Raw genomic sequence first — 18,209 nt, forward strand, 5'->3', positions numbered from 1 at the left:
CTATACATACCTTGGCCTAAACATCAGCGCCACAGGTAACTTCCACAAAGGTGTGAACGATCTGAGAGACAAGGCAAGAAGGGCATTCTATGCCATCAAAAGAAACATAAATTTCAACATACCAATTAGGATTTGGCTAAAAATACTTGAATCAGTCATAGAGCCCATTGCCCTTTATGGTTGTGAGGTCTGGGGTCCGCTCACCAACCAAGACTTCACAAAATGGGACAAACACCAAATTGAGACTCTGCACGCAGAATTCTGCAAAAATATCCTCCGTGTACAACGTAAAACACCAAATAATGCATGCAGAGCAGAATTAGGACGATACCCACTAATTATCAAAATCCAGAAAAGAGCCATTAAATTCTACAACCACCTAAAAGGAAGCGATTCACAAACCTTCCATAACAAAGCCATCACAAACAGAGAGATGAACCTGGAGAAGAGTCCCCTAAGCAAACTGGTCCTGGGGCTCTGTTCACAAACACAAACACACCCTACAGAGCCCCAGGACAACAGCACAATTAGACCCAACCAAATCATGAGAAAACAAAAGATAATTACTTAACACATTGGAAAGAATTAACAAAAAACAGAGCAAACTAGAATGCTATTTGGCCCTACACAGAGAGTACACAGCGGCAGAATACCTGACCACTGTGACTGACCCAAAATTAAGGAAAGCTTTGACTATGTACAGACTCAGTGAGCATAGCCTTGCTATTGAGAAAGGCCGCCGTAGGCAGACATGGCTCTCAAGAGAAGACAGGCTATGTGCTCACTGCCCACAAAATGAGGTGGAAACTGAGCTGCACTTCCTAACCTCCTGCCCAATGTATGACCATATTAGAGAGACATATTTCCCCAGATCACACAGATCCACAAAGAATTCGAAAACATATCAATTTTGAAAAACTCCCATACCTACTGGGTGAAATTCCACAGTGTGCCATCACAGCAGCAAGATTTGTGACCTGTTGCCACGAGAAAAGGGCAACCAGTGAAGAACAAACACCATTGTAAATACAACCCATATTTATGCTTATTTATTTTATCTTGTGTCCTTTAATTATTTGTACATTGTGTATGTATATATATATATATATATATATATATATATATATATATATATATATATATATATATATATAATATGACATTTGTAATGTCTTTACTGTTTTGAAACTGTTGTATGTGTAATGTTTACTGTTAATTTTTGTTGTTTTTCACTTTATATATTCACTTTGTATGTTGTCTACCTCACTTGCTTTGGCAATGTTAACACATGTTTCCCATGCCAATAAAGCCCTTGAATTGAATTGAATTGAATTGAGAGAGAGAGAGAGAGAGAGAGAGAGAGAGCGAGCGAGAGAGAGAGAGAGAGAGAGAGAGAGAGAGAGAGAGAGAGAGGTCATAACCTGAAAGGCCATGCCCCAAGAGTCCATGGGGTGATGTGATAAAGACAGAGAGTGTGTCTCACCACAGCAGGTCAGGAACAAAGAGAAATCTATAACAATTCATCTTAGACCATTTTATAAGCATCTGAGTTGATTCAATAAAAAAATCTGAGTTGCTGACCAATAGCATTACTGTTGAGTTGAATTGAAATGACACCCTTGCTCTGCCAGGGCATATACTGTAAACCTAGCTTCAGGTGGCTGGTTGTAATGTTGCAGCTTGCTGTTTAGTAGCCATCTACTAGCCATCTATATACAATGAATCTCCAATTGTAAAAAATAATATTTTAATTCATAAATATGGATACCGGTAGTTGTTAAGTAATTTAACTAGCTAGCTACTTACCTAGCTAGCTACTTAGCTAGCTACCTAACATGCTGACCACACCACTCACGTCAAATGTTTGAGCATTGGAAAATACATTTTCACATACATGTTATTCAATCGCTTCACCTAAACTGCTCGCGCTCATCAATGAGCAAGTGCCGCATCTCCCATCTCCTCATTGGTTTTTAGGAGCATATAACCACGTGGATGATTGAAAGATGATTTGAGGTCCACACTCCATTCCAGTTGGTGGTGGTAATGCACCTTAAAGTTGGTTGGCAACAGACATATAAAGTCCACAGAAAAAGAAGAAGAAGAAGAAGTTTACGAGAAACTAACTACGCTTCCCCTTTTATCTGTGGATAATCATTTTCAGAGTAGAGAACACATGATTTGGTGTGACTCAAAATTAGTCCAAATTCTACAAAGATCCAGAAAAAAAGGACCTTGTGCATTTCAGGTAAAATAATAACCCAATGTGTATATCCCAGGACAAATTAGCTAGCAACAGCAAGCTAGCTCGCTAAATATCCATTCATTTTTAATGTGTTTCGGCCTGTCCCCAAATTAATATAAATGGTTCAGAGTTCCTTTTGATATTTCAATCTGCGTGTCTTGGATCGTATCTGGTGTAGATGTACAAAATCAATATGCGCACGATGGCACACGGGGATGCGCATGCATGTCCAGTCTAGTCAGCATGTAAGTTAGCAAACAGAGAAAACATTTGATTTCCCCCCACTGGGGCGGCAGGTAGCCTAGCGGTTAGAGCGTTGGCTTAGTAACCAAAGGGTTGCAAGATCAAATCCCTGAGCTGACAAGGTATAAATCTGTTAATCTGCCCCTGAACAAGGCAGTTACCCACTAGGCCATCATTGAAAATAATAAGTCATTCTTAACTATCTTACCCAGTTAAATAAAGGGTATAAAAAAACAGACATATACACATTTAACCTTTATTTTTGTGGTATCCAATTATATTTGTGGTATCCAATTATATTTGTGGTATCCAATTGTTAGTAGCTACTATCTTGTCTCATCACTACAACTCCTGTACGGGCTCGGGAGAGACAAAGGTTGAAAGTCATGCGTCCTTCGATACACAACCCAATTAAGCCGCACTGCTTCTTAACACAGTGCGCATCCAACCAGGAAGCGCGCTGTGTCTGAAGAAACACTGTGCACCTGGCAACCTTGGTTAGCGTGCACTGCGCCCGGCCCACCACAGGAGTCGCTGGTGCACGATGAGACAAGGATATCCCTACCAGCCAAACCCTCCCTAACGACGCTAGGCCAATTGTGCATCGCCCCACGGACCATTACGACAGAGCCTGGGCGTAAACCCAGAGTCTCTAGTGGCACAGCGCCACCCGGGAGGCCTCCATTGAACAAATTTGGATTTACAATGAGAGCCTACACTGGCCAAACCCGTATGATGCTGGGCCAATTATGCACCACCCTAAGGGACTCCCAATCACAGCCGGTTGTGATACAGCCTGGATTTGAACTAGGGTGTCTGTATATATATATGTATATATATATATATATGCCAGTCTGTAGTGACACCTCTAGCACTGAGATGCAGGGTCTTAGACCGCTGCGCCACTCAGGAGCCCAATACACAATATGGGTTTCAGTAAATAAACAAAAATTAAAATAACCTACTTAGCTCGCCGCCGTACTTGTCATCTGCCCTCTTGGTGCGGTCATCGGCTATAGCTGGGCTTCTGCTCAAGCTAAATAACTCATGTAACTCTAAATAACTCTTTGTTTCAAAACCTCTTGACTATATTCTGTGTGAAATATGGTTGAATGTCACCATAGTTAACAGAAGAAGAAAAAAAAGCTCCAAAAGCTTTGTGTTGATGAGAGGAAACACTTGAAGTCTTTGTGGCCTGGTCAGTTCTTTCAGTTTTGCCCAAAGGATTTTGTGTTGTGTGTTGCTTCCCATTCAAAAAAGCCTAGAGGGAGGGACATGACCTGAGCACGAAGTACCTCCCCACGCAAAAAATTGTCACCTTGTATATTCTACAATGAATCTGCCGATAGGAACGTCGCTGAATGACGTCCAATGGCTCTATCAAACAATGACAACCATATCTATACACAACATGTACAGCACGGTCAGTATAACATAGATGCTTCGCAAAATGTCTACGGGGGGACAATTTTTTTTTTTTGCCCGTGCTACTGATGGGCCTGCTAATACAGGACTTATAAAGGTCCAGTGCACTGCTTTTGGGGAAATATTTTTCTTCAATATATATATTTATATTTATAAATACACATTTTCAAATTCAGATTTTTCAGGGGGTGCTGCAGCACTCACACCACCCCTACGTCCTGCAGCTAAGCACAGGATGAAAGTCCCCTTTAAATAACTTCCAATCAAATATCAGACCTACAGGATGTTTTCACAACACAACCTCTGCTACCCAGAGATGTGAGACAACGGGGGTTGGTCATTCTCTCTCTCTCTCTCTCTCTCTCTCTCTCTCTCTCTCTCTCTCTCTCTCTCTCTCTCTTTCTCTAGTTCTCTCTCTCTCTCTCTCTCTCTCTCTCTCTCTCTCTCTCTCTCTCTCTCTCTCTCTCTCTCTCTCTCTCTCTCTCTCTCTCTCTTTCTCTAGTTCTTTCTCTCTCTCTCTCTCTCTCTCTCTCTCTCTCTCTCTCTCTCTCTCTCTCTCTCTCTCTCTCTCTCTCTCACTCTCTCTCTCTCGGCTATAAAAAGCCAACTGACATTTACTCCTGAGGTGCTGACCTGTTGCACCCTCGACATCCACAATGATTACTATTATTTGACCCTGCTGGTCATCTATGAACATTTGAACATCTTGGGCATGTTATGTTATAATCTCCACCCGGCAAAGCCAGAAGAGGACTGGCCACCCCACATAGCCTGGTTCCTCTCTAGGTTTCTTCCTAGGTTCTGGCCTTTCTAGGGAGATTTTCCTAGCCACCGTGCTTCTACACCTGCATTTCTTGCTATGTAAGAAGGTATGGCAGGGTAGCCTAGTGGTTAGAGTGGCGGACTAGTAACCGGAAGGTTACAAGTTCAAACCCCCGAGCTGACAAGGTACAAATTTGTCATTCTGCCCCTGAACAGGCAGTTAACCCACTGTTACTAGGCTGTCATTGAAAATAAGAACTTGTTCTTAACTGACTTTCCTAGATAAATAAAGGTAAAAAATATTTTAAAAATACATTTGATTTGATTTGGAGAGATAATGCAGCATTCCTAATAAACAAGCTCTCAGTCTCACTACAGAATTAGATTAGAATTAGAATTAGTAATATACCGCTTCCGGGTATATTACTTGCAGATGTTCAGTCCCTGGACAATAAAGTAGACAAGCTCAGGGCGAGGATCTCTTTCCAGAGAGACATCAGGGACTCCAACATACTCTGATAAGGGCTATTTCACCTGACCTCAACCCAATTGAGATGGTTTGGGATGAGTTGGACAGCAGAGTGAAGGAAAAGAAGCCAACAAGTTCTCAGCATATGTGGAAACTCCTTCAATACTGTTGGAAAACCATGCCAGGTGAAGCTGGTTGAGAGAATGCCAAGAGTGTGCAAGCCTACCCTAGCGCCTCTAGTGGCTGGTTTTGAAGGCCAAACTGGAGGTCCAGATGACTTTCTGAGCCAAAGATTCTTAGTAAAGAATGGTTCAGCTTGATCTACCACATAACACAACAGCCTTGTGTCTCTACCTGGACTGCATGTGGCAGAATCACAGCCCAAACTTCAAACAACTGCAATTTTGTAGAGCACTTAGTGTTTAAAGCAAGGCAAAGAAGGCAACCGAGAAAAACATTTCTATGAGTAAACAAATGTATCCGTTTTGATTATATAACAGGTTCTTTGTAGTTTACTACTGCACTTTGCGTATGGTCTACAAGGCTAAAAAATGATGAGCCTCAAACAAAATAATATCCAAAAAATAATTGCTCTGAAGGACATTTTTCCTATAATTTACAGAGTCAGGGATTCTTTCTGAGTCTGCAAAATACATTTTCAGGTAATCATGACTAACGAACACTAACACACAATTCTATCTCGTATGCCCTGAACCTATGAGGTCACTCTGGGCCTGAGCATCAATAGGGTATTGTTCTCATCCATCTAGTATCAGTTCTGTGAATCTGTGCTCAGCTCTACTTAAAATCTCAGCCTTGCCATAAGGGAGCGGGACTAATACCCAATGTGAATGACACACACGCCTGGACTGAAACACAGAGGAAAGAGCATCAAGCATTGAGTTGTAGTATACAGGTCCGTCTGATAGGTATTGAATCACTTGAGCCCTGCTCATTGAGGTGCTTCCTGCTTTAGCCATTCAGTCATGCTCATTATCACCTACAGTAGCTCGTTACTCTTGTGCCGATGACCGTAAACAAACCATGAATTGGAGGTTTGGACACATTGGCCTTTTCTCAATTGGATTTGCTCAACCTCCTGCGTCCTCTCTTCTCTGGCCCCCTTTTGAAAGATAATCTAGGAGAGGGCTAGTAGACGAAAATGAGCTTGTATGAAATGAGACTCTCCTTCTCCAATCGCGCGTCATCAGACAAATGACGTTTAACATGGTGGAATCCCAAAATAAATGTATAAAATTATTAAAAAATACATTGAGTTAGTAGTGCAACATATTTTATAGATAAAAGGATAAGTAGCATATCATTTTTAATGAGACAGATTTCTAAACTATTCCACAAAGGACTCGGGTAGGAGACACTTGTGCTTCCTCGCCAAAAGGAGGATATCGAGGAGGGAAGGACTGTCTTTTGTTTGCCAATTAATGAATTGACACTCTCCTCGACCACTCGACCACTTATAGGTTTCTGGGTCACGGAGGAGAAACTTTTTCCAAAATGATAAAAGGCCACTGACACTGGGTGGTGGTAAAAAGCTCCTGGCATGAAGCTTCAATTCTCACTAAAGGCCAGTCACGATTGACACTGTTTAGGATAGTCTCTCTGTGATACATCCCTTATAACCAAACTGGAGTTTTGTGGCTCTAAAACATATAGCTAAAAACAGACTCTTTACTCTGTACTTCGTTGAAACAGCTTTGAAAGCGATTACAGCCTTGAGTCTTCTTGGGTATGACATGACACACTTGGCAAACTTGGGGAGTTTCTCCCATTCTCCTCTGCAGATCCTCTCAAGCTCTGTTATATTGGATGGGAGTGTGGTTGCACAGCTATTTACAGGTCTTTCCAGAGATGTTTCAATAGGTTTAAGTCCAGGCTCTGGCTGGGTCCTCTCAATGACATTCGAAGACTTGTCCCAAAGCCACTTCTGCATTGTCTTGGCTGTGTGCTTAGGGTCGGTGTCCTGTTGGAAGGTGAACCTTCCCCCCAGTCTGAGGTCTTGAGCACTCTAGAGCAGGTTTTCATCAAGGATCTCTCCATACTTTGCTCCGTTCATCTTTGCCTTGATTCTAAATACTCTCCCAGTCCCTGCCGCTGAAAAACAACCCCACAGCATGATGCTGCCACCAGCATGCTTCACAGTAGGGATGGTGCCAGGTTTCCTCCAGATGTGACGCTTGGAATTCAGACCAAATAGTTCAATCTAGGTTTCATCAGACCAGAGGATTTTGTTTCTCATGGTCTGAGAGTCTTTATGTGCCTTTTGGCAAACTTCAAGCGGGCTATCATGTGCCTTTTACTGAGGAGTGGCTTCCATCTGGCCACTCTACCACACTGATTGGTGGAGTGCTGCAGAGATGGGTGTCCTTCTGGAAGGTTCTCCCATCTCCACAGAGGAGCTCTAGAGCTCTGTCAGAGTGACGATCGAGTTCTTGGTCACCTCCCTGACCAAGGCCCTTCTCCCTCGATTGCTCAGTTTGGCTGGGCGGCCAGCTCTAGAAAGAGTCTTAGTGGTTCCAAACTTCTTCCATTTAAGAATGATGGAGGCCACTGTGTTCTTGGGGACCTTCAATGCTGCAAACATTTGTCATTATCGGGTATTGTGTGTAGATTGCTGAGTATTTTTTTTAAATCAATTTTAGAATAAGGCTGTAACGTAACAAAATGTGGAAAGAATCTACGGGTCTGAATACTTCCCGAGTGCTCTGTTGCTAACCATTACTAACACCATGAAATGTACTTCAACTTTCCCCACTTACTGGATGCTGTTTGAGATGAATGAATGTCATTTGATGTAGTGACACGTTATGAGGAAAGGGGTACAGACCAAGGGCAAAGTTCAAAGTTCAAGTCAAATCTTTAATCTCTTGTTAGTCTAATGAGAGAACTGGGCATGGTCTACCTTGGGGCTCTGGTCTGAGGGAGCTTGAACTTTGCTCATAAATGGTTTTGCCCATGATTTGTTATGTCTGTCGGCACTTCAGACAGGATGCAAACAGTCAGACACACACACACACACACACACACACACACACACACACACACACACACACACACACACACACACACACACACACACACACACACACACACACACACACACACACACACACACACACACACACACACACACACACACACACACACACACACTTTCCTCTTCCTTGTCCCAAACAGAGTTGCCCCCTGTCATCCATGTAATCACAACTCAACGTTGTCATCTCTCTAATTGGCGTCTTGTATTTAGTGTCTTCCCAACTCCTGATCACACACCATTTAGTATGAATGGTTTTATTCAGCTTTCTCCCCCCTGTACACCTCCTCAGCTGAGCAAGCAGCAGAGCTCTGCAGCCACTAGGCTGTTAGGGCTCTCTATTCTCCTGGGGGGGAAGCCTCAGAAATACCACCAGTGTTTATGGAGGGGCTGCTGGGTGTTATGGCAACAGGGTGGATTGGTTTTAAGTGGTGGAGCCGTGCGTGTCGTGGCGGTGGTGAAGCCAAGCTACAGTGTACTGTACTAGATACTAAAGGCCATGCATGGGCAAGCAAGACTAGGCCTGTTCACATCCCTAGCCTCTGGTTGTTCCTTATTCCTTCTGGACAGCTCTAATGTATAATTTTACTGCTATTACTGCTATTATCTACAATACTATTATCTTAATGTGACAGCCCCTTGACCGTGGACCGTTGATAAACTTCCCAAGAGAGAAAGCAACAATATGTTAACCAAGATAGATATAATACAGTTGTTCGAGCTATAGAATTAGAATGAGTAGAACAGCATTCCCCATTCAAAGGCAAAGATGATTGGCTATAACCATATAATTAAAAATACTATAATGGACATAGAACTTCATTCTAATTCAATGGTTACAGCTGAACATCTTTGCCTTTTCTGATAGCTGGGCTTAATCAAATCAAATCAAATCGCTTGCGGCGAATACAACAATACAGTAACCAACAATACAGTGAAATGCTTACTTACAAGCCTTTAACCAACAGTGCAGTTTTAAGAAAATACCCCCAAAAAAGTAAGAGATAAGAATAACAAATAATTAAAGAGCAGCAGTAAATATATGTATATATATATATTTTACCTTTATTTAACTAGGCAAGTCAGTTAATTAAGAACAATTATTTTTTATTTTTTTCAATGACAGCCTAGGAACAGTGGGTTAACTGCCTGTTCAGGGGAAGAACAACAGATTTGTACCTTGTCAGCTCAGGGATTTGAACTTGCAACCTTCCAGTTACAAGTCCAACGTTCTAACCACCAGGCTACCCTGCCGCCCATAAAATAACAATAGCGGGGTACCGGGGGTACCAGTACAGAATCAATGTGTCAATGTTTCAATGTGTCAATGTGCGGGGTCACCGGTGTCGAGGTAATTGAGGTAATTATGTACATGTACTGTAGGTAGAGTTATTAAAGTGGCTATGCATAGATAGTAACAGAGAGTAATAGCAGCGTGGGGGGGGGGTGCAAAAAGTCTGGGTAGACATTTGATTAGCATTTCAGGAGCCTTATGGCTTGGGGGTCGAAGCTGTTCAGAAGCCTCGTGGACCTAGACTTGGCACTCCAGTACCGTTTACCGTGGCTGGAGTCTTTGACCATTTTTAGGGCCTTCCTCTGACACCGCCTGGTATAGAGGTCCTGATGGCAGAAAGCTGTCTAATAGATGTCTTTGGGTGAATCCCCAAATAGCACCCTATTTCCTACGCAGTGCACTACTTTTATAGGGCTCTAATCAACAGTGCTGTTATTTTTTGTTTTTTGTTAACAACTAATTGACCAAAGTCGGCTCAATAATTTTAATTCCATTTAGTGTTTTTCTCTGAGCTGAATGCGCACATTTCCCCATTTCTCTATGGAGATAAATCAGATCAAACCCTGTACGATATAAACTCAACAAAAAAAGAAGCAGGACCCTGTCTTTCAAAGATAATTCGTAAAAATCAAAATAACTCCACAGATATTCATTGTATAGGGTTTAAACACTGTTTCTCATGCTTGTTCAATGAACAATAAACAATTAATGAACATGCACTTGTTGAACGGTCGTTGTGACACTAACAGCTTGCAGACGGTAGGCAATTAAGGTCACAGTTCTGAAAACTTAGGACACTAAAGAGGCCTTTCTAATGACTCTGCAAAACACCAAAATAAAGATGCCCAGGGTCCCTGATCATCTGTGTGAACGTGCCTTAGGCACGCTGCGAGGAGGCATGAGGACTGCAGATGTGGCCAGGGAAATATATTGCAACGTCCGTACTGTGAGACGCCAAAGACAGCACTAAAGGGAGACAGGATGGACATCTGATCGTCCTCACAGTGGCAGACCACGTGTAACAACACCTGCACAGGATCAGTACATCCGAACATCACACCGGCGGGACAGGTACAGGATGGCAACAACAACTGCCCATCTCACACCAGGAATGCACAATCCCTCCATCAGTGCTCAGACTGTCCGGGTCACTTTCTGACCATAGTTCTTGTGTGTTTTCCTTGATTTAGTGTTGGTCAGGACGTGAGCTGGGTGGGCATTCTATGTTGTGTGTCTAGTTTGTCTGTTTCTGTCGTTGGCCTGATATGTTCTCAATCAGAGGCAGGTGTTAGTCATTGTCTCTGATTGGGAACCATATTTAGGTAGCTTGTTTTGTGTTGGGGTTTTTATTTATTTTTTATTTTTTTATTTCACCTTTATTTAACCAGGTAGGCTAGTTGAGAACAAGTTCTCATTTGCAACTGCGACCTGGCCAAGATAAAGCATAGCAGTGTGAACAGACGACACAGAGTTACACATGGAGTAAACAATTAACAAGTCAATAACACAGTAGAAAAAAAGTCTATATTCATTGTGTGCAAAAGGCATGAGGAGGTAGGCGAATAATTACAATTTTGCAGATTAACACTGGAGTGATAAATGATCAGATGGTCATGTACAGGTAGAGGTATTGGTGTGCAAAAGAGCAGAAAAGTAAATAAATAAAAACAGTATGGGGATGAGGTAGGTAAAATTGGGTGGGCTATTTACCTTTAGACTATGTACAGCTGCAGCGATCGGTTAGGTGCTCAGATAGCAGATGTTTGAAGTTGGTGAGGGAGATAAAAGTCTCCAACTTCAGCGATTTTTGCAATTCATTCCAGTCACAGGCAGCAGAGAACTGGAACGAAAGGCGGCCAAATGAGGTGTTGGCTTTAGGGATGATCAGTGAGATACACCTGCTGGAGCGCGTGCTACGGGTGGGTGTTGCCATCGTGACCAGTGAACTGAGATAAGGCAGAGATTTACCTAGCATGGACTTGTAGATGACCTGGAGCCAGTGGGTCTGGCGACGAATATGTAGCGAGGGCCAGCCAACTATACAGGTCGCAGTTTGTGGGTGATTATTTCCGTGTCTGTGTTTCTTTCACCACACAGGACTGTTTTCGGTTTTCACATGTATTGTTTTGAATAATTGTAGTGTTTTCTCGGTATTCGTCTTTATTTAAGATGTTTAACCCTAACCACACTGCGTTTTGGTCCGCCTCTCCTTCCCAGGAAGAAAGCCATTACAGAATCACCCACCAACCAAGGACCAAGTGGCGTGGTAACAGACAGCGGCAGCAGCAGGAGCAACAGTAGCAGCAGCAAAAGCAGCAGCAGTAGAAGCAACAGAGGCAGCAGCAGCAGCAGCAGCAGCAGCAGCAGCAGGACCAACAGCAGCAGCAAAAGCAGCATCAGGAGAAGCAACAGAGGCAGCAGCAACAGAGGCAGCAGCAACAGAGGCAGCAGCAGCAGCAGCAGCAGTGGGAGAGGCTGCACTATTTGAAAAAGTAGACTTGGGAGGAGATCCTAGACGGGAAAGGACCCTGGGCAGAGCCAGGGGAATATTGCCGCAACAAAGCCGAGCTGGAGGCAGCGAAAGCAGAGAGGCAGCATTATGAGGAGCTAGCATGGCAGAGCAGCTGGAAGCCCGAGAGGCAGCCCCAAAAATGTCTTGGGAGGGGGGACAGGGAGAGTGTGGCAGTCAGGAGCCAGACCTGAGCCAACTCCCCCTGTTTACCGTAAGGAGCCATGGATGTTATCGGAGCTATCGGCGAAGCTGAGGGCTGAGTCTAAGAGGGTCGAGGAGTTATTGGACAGAATGGAGAAGAGTGAATGGATGGGAGATGAGGAGACACTCCAGGAGGTGTTAATAGAATTGGGGGAGTGCGAAGAGAGAGAGCAGTTGATTTGGCGTAATATGCGTAGTATGCGTAGTATGCGTGTCCCCAGCCCGGTACCACCAGTGCCGGCACCCCGCACCAGGCTGTCTCTCTGTCCCATCAATACAGGTGCTCCCGCCTGTCCAGCGCTACCAGAGTTTTCGCCCCTCAGTCCAGAGGCACCAGAGCCCCTCAGTCCAGAGGTGCCAGAGCCCCTCAGTCCAGAGGCGCCAGCGCCCTTCAGTCCAGAGGCGCCAGAGCTTCTCTGTCCAGCGCTGCCAGAGCCTTCCTCCTCTCCGGCGTAGCCGGAGTCTCCCGCCTGTCCGGCGCTTCTCAGAGCTTCCGCCCCTCAGTCCAGAGGTGCCAGAGCTCCTCTGTCCAGCACTGCCAGAGCCTTCCTCCTCTCCAGCGTTGACGGAGTCTCCAGTCTGCCCAGCACTGCCTGAGCTGGCCGTCTGCCCAGCGCCGCCTGAGCTGGCCGTCTGCCCAGCGCCGCCTGAGCTGGCCGTCTGCCCAGCGCCGCCTGAGCAGCGCCGCCTGAGCTGCCCGTCTGTCCAGAGCTGCTAGAGTCTCTCGTCTGCCCAGCGCCGCCTGAGCTGCCTGTCTGCCCAGCGCCGCCTGAGCTGCCCGTCTGCCCAGCGCCGCCTGAGCTGCCCGTCTGCCCAGCGCCGCCTGAGCTGCCCGTCTGTCCGGAGCTGCTAGAGTCTCCCGTCTCTCCGGGGCCGTCAGATTCTCCCATCTGTCCAGAGCTGCCAGAGCCACCAGTCAGCATGGAGCCGCCAGTCAGCATGGAGCCGCCAGAGCCGCCAGTCAGCCAGGGTCTTCCAGAGCTGTCAGGATCTGCCAGAGCCGCCAGTCAGCCAGTATCTGCCAGAGCCGCCATTCAGCCAGGAGCTGCCAGAGCCACCAGTCAGCCAGGAGCTGCCAGAGCCGCCAGTCAGCCAGGAGCTGCCAGAGCCGCCAGTCAGCCAGGATCTGCCAGAGCCGCCAGTCAGCCAGGAGCTGCCAGAGCCGCCAGTCAGCCAGGCGTTGCCAGAGCCGCCAGTCAGCCAGGAAGCTGCCAGAGCCGCCAACCAGCCTGAGGTCCTGAGCTGCCAGAGCTACCCCTCAGTCCTGAGCTACCCCTCAGGCCTGAGCTACCCTCAGGCCCGATCTACCTCTCAGTCCTGAGCTACCCCTCAGTCCTGAGCTACCCCTCAGTCCTGAGCTACCCCTCAGGCCCGAGCTACCCCTCAGGCCCGATCTACCCCTCAGGCCCGATCTACCCCTCAGGCCCGAGCTACCCCTCAGTCCTGAGCTATCCCTCAGTCCCGAGCTGCCCCTCAGTCCGGAGCTGCCCCTCAGTCCAGTGGAGTCCTTTGTTAGGGTTCCCAGGCCCAGGTCGGCGGCGAGGGTCGCCACTCAAAGGACGCTAAGGAGGTGACTAAGACAATGATGGAGTGGGGTCCACATGGTTAATACTGTAAGTAATAAGCAGTAGTGGGCAGTCACCACCATCATGGGACTTGTATTAATTGTTTAATTCTGTGTTACAGCGTTCAACCCACATAATGCACGGTGCATTTAATGTAAAAAAATATATAATTCTAAACTGAACAGACCTCAAAAAGCACTAATTGCTCAGCACTACTAATCAAATATAGTACACTACATATGGACTAGGTTACCATTTGACATGGAGATTTCTGTTAATGATCAATCACCTGGAGGCAACCTATGGTCATGTTAAACCCATGGAACAATTGAGGCAGATTATTATTGATCTATTGATCCTCTCTCACTCCATGTCACGAAGCAGGAGCGGCCAAGCTGTCCACCATGGCTACAGAGGGATGTCAGTCATCATCCCACATCTTTTCACGTCCTCGACCACTACCTGCTATTAGAAACCTGACAACCTCCCTTTATGGTGGATGTAAACATGAATCTAAGTGGCACTATGGACACTCCTACCAGTATCCATGCACACATAACAAACGCATGTACGCAAGCACTCACTCACAGGCACGTGCACCCTCCAATTTTCCAGTCTCTCTCTGTCTGAGCTCTGAGAAGGTGAGCAGCATAGTCAATTAGCTAGTGGTGAATGAGCCTCTCGTTCAGGCAGGTCTTCACTCAGAGCGCATCGTACTAGAACAGAAGCATCCTTCATTGTTTATTGGCCAGCCTGTGAATCAGACGTCCTGTCTGGGCCTGAATAACCATTGCGTTTGGTAATCGGATGATGAGGCGTAATTAAGAGTGCAGATTTGAGATTAATCAAAGTCTGGTGCCTGAATCACACGGTATGGAGAGAGGAGAGAGAGAGAGAGAGAGAGAGAGAGAGAGAGAGAGAGAGAGAGAGAGAGAGACAGAGACAGAGACAGAGACAGAGACAGAGACAGAGAGAGACACAGAGAGAGAGAGAGAGAGAGAGAGAGAGAGAGAGAGAGAGAGAGAGAGAGAGAGAGAGAGAGAGAGAGAGAGACAGAGAGACAGAGACAGACAGAGACACAGAGAGAGAGAGAGAGAGAGAGAGAGAGAGAGAGAGAGAGAGAGAGAGAGAGAGAGAGACAGAGACAGAGACAGAGACAGAGACAGAGAGACAGAGAGAGAGAGAGAGAGAGAGAGAGAGAGACAGAGACAGAGACAGAGACAGAGACAGAGACAGAGAGACAGAGACAGAGACAGAGACAGAGACAGAGACAGAGAGACAGAGAGACAGAGACAGAGACAGAGACAGAGAGACAGAGACAGAGACAGAGAGAGAGAGAGCACAACTCAAGGTAAACGTTGGCAGCAGCCTTGACACACGGAGGAGAGGACTGATAATCTATGACAGCTATCAATGAACTCTCTCAAGAATGTCCTACATGTGTTTGCGTGTGTGAAAATGTGCTGGAGTCTAATATTGTTATGAGAAGGCAACTGTTCAGACAACACAAGGGAAATTAACTTTGACAAAAACGCTGTACTGTTGATTCACCTTCACCTATATATATATATATATTTAGACAGTTTAGAAATATGTCTGAAAACATGACTGTGTGTCTCGGACCAGGAAGCATAATAAATAAATAGTCAACTTAAATCCGTCTCAATGTGTCTGAGAGAAAGGATAGTAAGGGTGAGTTCAGTGGAATGACCGAGGATCCGTGTTTGATTATCTCCCCATACATCCATCACATCCACAATCAGCACAAGCCCACACATTGTCACTTAGAAACTGACCACAACAACCAGATTATCAACATGCTGCTATACATGTAGGATAAAACAGAAAGATTGAAAGTGAAAGGACATGGAAGGACAAATAAACACACACACATTCCAGTGACACAGGTACTAATGGCAAGAGAGAGAAAGTTGCCAAAGCCTGGTCAGAAAGCAATGATCAATGGAGAATGATCTTCCGCGAAGAGAGAGAGAGAGAAACATGGAGAAACAGAGAGAGAAACCAAAAGAGAGAAACAGGGATATAAACAGAGAGAGTGAGAGCGAAACCAGGAGAAATAAACCAGAGAAACAGAAATGAACACAGCGACATCATCAGAGAGAGAGAGTGAAACATAGCTTGTCTCCTACCTCTGCCCATCCCTGTGTGTGATGCTTTCTTCAGTATGGGTTGATAGGGAGTCCTTTCCAAGCCGGCCGGGGCATGGGTCTCGCTTTCCCCGTGGGCAGAGCAGTGAGCAGCCTCTCACAGCAGCTACAGCAACACAGTACCGCTCCAGCTACACAGAGAGGCACAGCACAGGCACTGGAGCCATGGTAGAGCCAGCAACATCCCATCCATCCAGCCTGAATTAATTAAGCCTTTCTCTCTCTCTCTCTCTCTCTCTCTCTCTCTCTCTCTCTCTCTCTCTCTCTCTCTCTCTCTCTCTCTCTCACAGTCTCTCTCTCTCTCTCTCTCTCTCTCTCTCTCTCTCTCTCTCTCTCTCTCTCTCTCTCTCTCTCTCTCTCTCTCTCTCTCACTCACTCACTCACTGTCGTGGACTCTCCCTGGTCATTACCCTCCCCCTCTCTTCTCTCCCGCTCTCTGCCCTGGTGAGTGTTGCTCTGCAGATACTATGTGTTTCTCTTCCCAGCCTCTGCAGGGTGACAATGTCCCTGCACTTTCTTTTCTGACAGCCTGTTTACATTGAGCTGTTCACACTCCCAATCTCTCTATCACCCTCTCTCCTTCCCTCACTCTCTCTCTCTCTTTATATCTCTCTCATCAACACTGTTTTGTGACAGTGCCTCCGAACCCCTCCCTTGTACCCCCCCCACCCACACAACATCCTGTGTGTTAGTTTTATCTTACAAAAGTCTAAACATGCCAATAATGTATTGGCCCTCTCTTTCTATCTCTGACTTTTCTATACAGCCATCTCTTTTCACTTTTTACTGCATTTTTGCCAATTAATCATTACATAAACTCAATACCTTTGTAATCCAAACAAAACAAGACCTAAAGTGATACGTTGGCCTGAAAGTATCCGTGGGCAAGCAGGGGGGGCATAATGCCAAGCACCAGGCAGAGCAGTAGCAGAGCAGTAGCAGAGCAGTAGCAGAACAGTAGCAGAGCAGTAGCAGAGCAATAGCAGAGCAGTAGCAGAACAGTAGCAGAACAGTAGCAGAGCAGTAGCAGAGCAATAGCAGAGCAGTAGCAGAGCAGTAGCAGAACAGTAGCAGAGCAGTAGCAGAGCAATAGCAGAGCAGTAGCAGAGCAGTAGCAGAGCAGTAGCAGAGCAGTAGCAGAACAGTAGCAGAGCAATAGCAGAGCAGAACAGTAGCAGAGCAGTAGCAGAGCAGTAGCAGAACAGAGCAGTAGCAGAGCAGTAGCAGAGCAGTAGCAGAACAGTAGCAGAGCAGTAGCAGAGCAGTAGCAGAACAGTAGCAGAACAGTAGCAGAGCAGTAGCAGAGCAGTAGCAGAACAGTAGCAGAGCAGAGCAGTAGCAGAACAGTAGCAGAGCAGTAGCAGAACAGTAGCAGAGCAGTAGCAGAACAGTAGCAGAACAGTAGCAGAGCAGTAGCAGAACAGTAGCAGAGCAGTAGCAGAACAGCAGTAGCAGAACAGTAGCAGAACAGTAGCAGAGCAGTAGCAGAACAGTAGCAGAACAGTAGCAGAGCAGTAGTAGCAGAGCAGTAGCAGAACAGTAGCAGAGCACAAGCAGAACAGTAGCAGAGCAGTAGCAGAACAGTAGCAGAGCAGTAGCAGAGCAGTAGCAGAACAGTAGCAGAGCAGTAGCAGAACAGCAGAACAGTAGCAGAGCAGTAGCAGAACAGTAGCAGAGCAGTAGCAGAGCAGTAGCAGAACAGTAGCAGAGCAGTAGCAGAACAGTAGCAGAGCAGTAGCAGAACAGAGCAGTAGCAGAACAGTAGCAGAGCAGTAGCAGAACAGTAGCAGAGCAGTAGCAGAACAGTAGCAGAGCAGTAGCAGAGCAGTAGCAGAACAGTAGCAGAACAGTAGCAGAGCAGTAGCAGAACAGTAGCAGAGCAGTAGCAGAACAGTAGCAGAGCAGTAGCAGAACAGTAGCAGAACAGTAGCAGAGCAGTAGCAGAACAGTAGCAGAGCAGTAGCAGAACAGTAGCAGAGCAGTAGCAGAGCAATAGCAGAGCAGTAGCAGAACAGTAGCAGAGCAGTAGCAGAACAGTAGCAGAACAGTAGCAGAGCAGTAGCAGAACAGTAGCAGAGCAGTAGCAGAACAGTAGCAGAGCAGTAGCAGAACAGTAGCAGAACAGTAGCAGAACAGTAGCAGAGCAGTAGCAGAGCAGTAGCAGAACAGTAGCAGAGCAGTAGCAGAACAGTAGCAGAGCAGTAGCAGAGCAGTAGCAGAGCAGTAGCAGAACAGTAGCAGAGCAGTAGCAGAGCAGTAGCAGAGCAGTAGCA

General features: G+C 46.0%; 1 protein-coding gene across 5 annotated transcripts in view; it reads right to left on the reverse strand.

Moving 5' to 3' along the window:
• The window catches only part of LOC118386425 (diacylglycerol kinase beta-like), a 171,169-nt gene extending 154,655 nt beyond the window's left edge, over positions 1-16,514 (reverse strand). For 2 of the 5 annotated variants that reach the window (XM_052522799.1, XM_052522796.1), the window contains exon 1: positions 15,919-16,290. The gene's annotated coding sequence lies outside the window, so the exon portion shown is untranslated. Of the gene's footprint in view, positions 1-15,918; positions 16,294-16,320 lie in introns of those variants that run through there. The other 3 variants (XM_052522797.1, XM_052522800.1, XM_052522798.1) reach the window with 3 other exon arrangements.
• Positions 16,515-18,209: the final 1,695 nt, after the last annotated feature.

Source organism: Oncorhynchus keta, chromosome 7 (assembly GCF_023373465.1).
Source record: "Oncorhynchus keta strain PuntledgeMale-10-30-2019 chromosome 7, Oket_V2, whole genome shotgun sequence".
NCBI lineage: Eukaryota > Metazoa > Chordata > Actinopteri > Salmoniformes > Salmonidae > Oncorhynchus > Oncorhynchus keta.